This window comes from Trachypithecus francoisi, unplaced genomic scaffold (assembly GCF_009764315.1).
Source record: "Trachypithecus francoisi isolate TF-2019V2 unplaced genomic scaffold, Tfra_2.0 Lachesis_group4, whole genome shotgun sequence".
In the NCBI taxonomy this organism is placed as follows: Eukaryota; Metazoa; Chordata; class Mammalia; order Primates; family Cercopithecidae; genus Trachypithecus; species Trachypithecus francoisi.
In genome coordinates this window covers 35,199,349-35,205,348 of record NW_022681469.1, presented here as the reverse complement: position 1 = coordinate 35,205,348, position 6,000 = coordinate 35,199,349, and the positions used below count along the sequence as shown (strand labels likewise).

Sequence of the window (6,000 nt, the reverse complement as noted above, 5' to 3'; positions counted from 1 at the left end):
TTTGCTTGAGCAAGGGACAATTCTTGAGTGTGCACAGAGGTTTTTCCTTGCCCGATGAACTCACCAGAAGTAAAGGTAGAGTGACATTGTTTTTCTGGCCATGGATACCATACTCTTTCATTAATTTATCTTCCATAGTTGGTCTACCTGGTACCCCATGGACAGGAATAAAAACTAATTCAGGTTTGTTCATGCTATCCGGATGTTGACATAAGCAATAATTATATTGTTTAGTTGACATGATCAAGGTTTGAGAAACTCGTGCAAGGGTGGTGTCAGGTTTGTGTGAAACCCATGAAGAAAAGAATGAGGTTAATATGAAAGAGGCAGCATTTGAAAGAAAGCCCATAGTGGAGGATCAGAGAGAGAATAGGATAGATTGAGACAAGTAGTCTTCAGTGAGCTTCTCAATAAATGGGAGGTTTTGTTGAAAAAGATCCTCCCTTTACTCCCCCCACACACCAGGAAGGTGAGAAAGTTAAAGGGGGAAAAGAGATGAAAGCAAAGTTTTTTGATCTGTGATCTTGAGGAAAGCTGTTTGCTTTGTGGTGTCATCTTGCTTCTAGAGCCTTGGCTCTGAAATCCTTACTATGAGGTCACCTGTAGGGATGGTCTTTCAGTTGTCCTGAGAGTGATGACTGGCTCTACCTTGATGTGGCTCACATGAATTCAGACAGTGTGATAGCAGTGTAGGTGGTTAGCAGTACTTCATAAAGTCCTTCCTAGCAAGGTAACAGTACACACTTTTTCTAAAAATCTTGATGTATACTTGATCTCCTGGTTGAAAGAGATGGCTTGATGGATTTTCTCCTATAAGTTCTTTTTACATCTAGATTTTTATGTTCTACTTGCCCTGATGATTGAGGATGGTATGAAGTAAGAAATTTTAATGAGTAATCCAGAGATTTTGGGAGGGAGTTATTTCTACTAAAAAATGAGCTTCTTGGTCTGATTCGATCTATAAAGAAATGCCAAGATGAGGAATAACCTCAGTTGTTAATTTCTTTACCACTGTCATGGTGTCTCTTGAACCTGGGAGACAGAGGTTGCAGTGAACCGAGATCGCGCCACTGCACTCCCGCCTTGGTTACAGAATGAGACTCTGTCTCAAAAAAAAAAAAAAAAAGTGTTACAATGAAGGAATTTGTTAATAGGGCCTGTGTATAGCTGGTCTGCTACTGTGTTGAGGGGTGTAGTGTCTTATTAATTCATAAGAGAATGGACACAGAATGGGGGAATGGGGAATGTGGAGGTAAAGAAGGGAACCTAATGTAAGAACACTGAATTTGCCAACTAAGGTACCAGCTGTGACTAGTTCACGCAGGAATGGGGACATGCCTGATGCCATAGAGTCTAATTGACTTGAGAATGTGAAAGGAAAATAAAAACTCAGGACCCCAATTTACCATGACAAAAGGAAAAAAAAATTAAGCTGAAATGTGAGTTGTGCAAGAAACTGCCTTTTCTTTTGTTCCTAAGCAGATAGTTAGAGATCAAATGTTAAATAACTCCACAGGTAGTTACTCTGTGTTCACCTTATCTTATGTAAAGTGCAGATTTACTGAGCGCTGGATAAATACATAATTAACTATTCTCTACCTACTTCTTTTCCTTGCAACATGTGGATTATCATACCTTCCTTCTTTCCACAATGGCCTGCCTTTCCCCTTTAAATACTGAGGCCCTCAAATTCATTTTTGGAAAAAGGTATGGACCACAGACTGTTTCTGTGATTCCATGTTTATTTCTTCTGGGCATATGCTTAACTTTGGCAAAATAACCTTCTAAATTGATTGAGACCTGTCTCTGATACTTTCTGTTTTACAAGTAATATAGTATAGGATATCCGTTGATGAAAAGAGTCAAACTGTAAAATATTTGAAGAGATTTATTCTGAGCCAAATATGAGTGATCATGGCCAGTGACACAGTCCTCAGGAGGTCCTGAGAACGTGTGTCCAAGGTGGTTGGGGTGTAGCAGGACAAGCCACAGACAAAACCCCTCAGATACTGAGTTAAAGAAGGAAGGGCTTTATTCAACCAGGAGCTTTGGCAAGACTCATGTCTCCAAAAACTGAGCTCCCCGAGTGAGTAATTCCTATTCCTTTTAAGGGCTTACAACTCTAAGGGGGTCCGCGTGAGGGGGTCATGATTGATTGAGCAAGCAGTGGGTATGTGACTGGGTGCTGAAACAGAACAGGACAGGGATTTTCACAGTGCTTTTTCACACAATGGCTGGAATCTATAGATAACATAACCAGTTAGGTCAGGGGGTCAATCTTTAACCAGACCCAGGGCGTGACGCCGGGCTGTCTGCCTGTGGATTTCATTTCTGCCTTTTAGTTTTTACTTTTTCTTTCTTTGGAGGCAGAAATTGGGCATAAGACAATATGAGGGGTGGTCTCCTCCCTTATTTGTACAGCTTGGTTTTATGTATTTTAGGAAGGCATGAGACATTAATCAAATACATTTAAGAAATACATTGGTTTGGTTTAGAAAAGCAGGAAACTCAAAGTGGGGGCTTCCAGCCTATAGGTAAATTTAAAGATTTTCTGGCTGACAATTCGTTGAGGTTGTCTGAAGACCTGGGATCGGCAGAGAGGAATGTTCAGGTTAAAGATAAAGGATTATGGACGCCAAGTTTTATTGTGCAGGGGAAGCTCTTAGATAGCAGATTTTAGAGAGACCAGGTTGTGAATAGTTTTTTTATAGGACTTAAAAGTGTGCCTGGCTCTTAGTTGATTATCTCCTGGATCTGGGAAGAAAGAAAGGAAAACAAAAGGGAAAGGGATTCTCTATAGAATGTGGATTCTTCCCACAAGACACTTTGCAGGGCAATTTTAAGGTATGGCAAGGAAATATATCTTGGGGTTAAACATTTTTTTTCCTTGTCTCATAATGTTATGCCAGAGTCAGATTGAAAAGTAAGCCACAATATATAGGGTCCAATAAAACCCATCTGATGAGAATTTACAGTTTGTAGGGCATATCTCCCTAGACCCCTTAGTTAGAAATTTGGGTAAGATAAAAAAATCAGAGCTTAGTCCTCATATCCAAGAGGCAAGAGGTTGTTCTGAATACCCCAAACAATCCTATTCTTTTCATGGTAGTATAGGTGAAACGGTTTGCCAAAGTTGGGTAAGCCAAAAGCTGGCTATGTGAGAAGTGCTCATTTTCAGGCTTTGCAGCTCAATGGCTCCAAGAGCCAGGAAATGAACTCTGAAGTAGCATCAGGACGAGGGCATCTATAGAGGTTTAGCATGGGCAGCAAAAGCAGGAATTCATTGGTGACAATAGTTAGCTGCCCCTAGGAATTTATGCAGCTGCTTTCTGTTTTTGGGAGAGAGATGGGCAAGGCTGATTCAAGGCATTTTGTGCTGTTTTTAGTGCCCTGAGATATCTCATGTCCTAAGCAGGTAACAGTTGTTTGCATCCACTGACGTTGAGATATGAAGGATTTAAGGCCTCATTCAGCTAGTTATTTTAGGAGAATGAGGGAGTCTATAAGATCACTCTGTTTAGTTTGGCTATAAAGAAAGAGGTTATTAATGTATTGAAAAAGAGTGAAGCCTTGAGTAAAAGCTACAGGGTTGAAATTGGTTTTACAGACTTAGAAAAATATTGAGGGGAACTCATAATATCTATGAGGTATGCATCTATGTAGATTGCCTTCCTCTAAACATAAATGCAAAGATAAATTTTGAGTCCCAGAGTAATGGAATTAAAAAGAAAGCTGACCAGAGGTTAATTACTATAAACCAGACTACATCAGCAGGAACTGAGGTCAGAATAGTGGCTGGATTAGGAATTATGGGGTGATGGGGCATTATAAGAGTTTATGACTCTTAGATCTTGTACAAATCTATGGATTTGATTCCCCTCTAAATCAAATTTTACTTTTATTATTGGCAAGATTAGGGTATTGCAGGGTAAGAAGGTATAAGAAAACCCTGCTATAAAATAGTCGATTATAGGTTCAATTCCTTATTTTTCATCTTGAAAGAGAGAGTATTGGGCTACTTAAAGGAAAGGTTTATTACTCTTCCAGGTAACGCCCATTGACTGTGCACTCAGTAGCTATCCAATCTCATTTATATGTGAGGCCCAATTACTAAGTGGGATATCTTTTAGGTCTGCATCCTCTTCAGAAGATTTTAAATTGATATGGGTTTCCATTAGGGAAGGTAGGAAGCTTGAGGTTTGGTCTGAAGGTAGGAAAATAAAAAACATCTTTATAATTATACTCTATGGTGGCATTACATTTACATAACAAACCTCTTCCTAACAGGTTTGCTAGTAAGAAGTCAGAAACTAGAAAGGCATGATGGATGTTAAGAGGACCTACAAATATTGGGTGGCCTAAGATGTAGGCAATGAAACAGGCTTCCCTGGAGTTCCAACAGATGAATAGAATTAGAGATGATAGATAGAGATGAATACTTTGAGCCAGTAGGAGAGAAAGTCACATCAGTGTCAATTTAAAAATTCAGTTCTTGATCTTCTATTTTAAGGATGGAGGATATGCTTCCTCTCTCAGAAAGAGAAAAATGGATCCTCTGAGGAAGTTGGGGTCTGGAGAGATTGTTTAAGCGTTCCTTTCTTTTAAGTGCAGGACAATTGTTTTTTTCAATGTCTGGCTTTGTATATAGTGCCTGCAAACATCTTGAAATGAATAGGGGAGGCTCTGGGGCTGGTAAGAAAAATGGGTGGGACTTGAATTGCCCCTAGAGTCATAGGTGTGTTTTTATAAAGACTAAATTTGCAAGGCAAGGACAGTTGATGTTAATTTTCCCCCCTCCTGTTTTCCTGCAAGCCTTTTTTTCAATGAATGGGGTAGAAGCTTCAATCATAATATTGAAGAGACTGTCCTGCCCAGACAAAAAAGTGACTGTGGATTTGCTTCCTTATTCCAGACAGAGGATTTCCAATAAAGGTGGAAAAATAAGATTTTTATGTTCTGGGGCTTTGAGGTTAAATGCAGCATGCCTTTGGAAAGTCTGTATACAGCATTCTACAAAAACCTTGGCATCCTTTTCTTTCTGAGTGTACTTTTCAACCTTAGACCAATTCACTTTGGTGGGAAAGGTCTCTACTACCACTTTTATGAGGCCCTAAATATCAGCTGCCAGCTGAGTCATTTCCTGGTCATTTGCAGGAAGGCCTGGGAGAAGTTCTGGCTACCTGTTTTCTTTATGTGTGTTTGCTGCTGGGGAGAGGTAGTTGTCCCTAGGGGGTTGTCTGGCTTGTCTGGTAACCACAGTATCACCCTGGGTAGGAAGAGCCAATCAAAATCCCTATGAGGGGAGTTGTATATTGTCACTAACTTTTCTAACTTCTCTCGAAGTTTGATAGGATCTTCTGAAAGGTGTGTATTTTGGGGGTGGGGTGGGGTGTGGTATAAAACGACTTTTTATTTTAAAAGATCTGCTGCTGTCCAGAGGACATGAATTCTTTGCCATGGGCATTAAGGATACATCCACAAAAGGAATTTCATGGGAAGACTTACAGCTGATGGGATCTGATTATATCGACCCAGAAAGTAGATGGAATTATAAGGGACAATGAAATGAGCCCTGCTGTGTATCCCTGAGGCCTCTGACAAAGTTATTTTCTGACTATCAGCATTTACATAAGTAACTTGTATTCCCTGGCCTGGAGATTAGGCCAGAGTGCTTTCTGCTATTCTTTCAGGGAAAAAGAATTTAAAGAAGGAAGCTGGGTGTTTAGGGACTGTTTTTTTTTTTAGAAGTCAGAGGAGCTTCAGGGATTATAGGAATTTGCTTAGGAGTCTGGGCTGGATTTGAGGAAGAGAAACATAAGTCAGGGTCTGGAGATTCAAAATACCTTCTGGAAGGTTAGGGATAGGGAATTGAGAGTAAAGAAGAGCACAGTTGCAGGGGAAAGGGACATGTACAGTAGACGTAGATTTTTAACTTTTGTTCTAAGTCTGATTTCTGTTCTTAATCTTGAGGGAATCTCTAAGCCTAGCCATAATGCTCTT

The 6,000-nt window shown here is 40.0% G+C and overlaps 1 protein-coding gene across 2 annotated transcripts in view; it reads left to right on the top strand.

Moving 5' to 3' along the window:
• Positions 1 to 322: 322 nt before the first annotated feature.
• SPAM1 (sperm adhesion molecule 1) overlaps positions 323 to 6,000 on the top strand; it is a 35,960-nt gene continuing 30,282 nt past the window's right edge. For both annotated transcript variants that reach the window (XM_033193559.1, XM_033193561.1), the window contains exon 1: positions 323 to 730. The gene's annotated coding sequence lies outside the window, so the exon portion shown is untranslated. The remainder of the gene's footprint in view (positions 731 to 6,000) is intronic.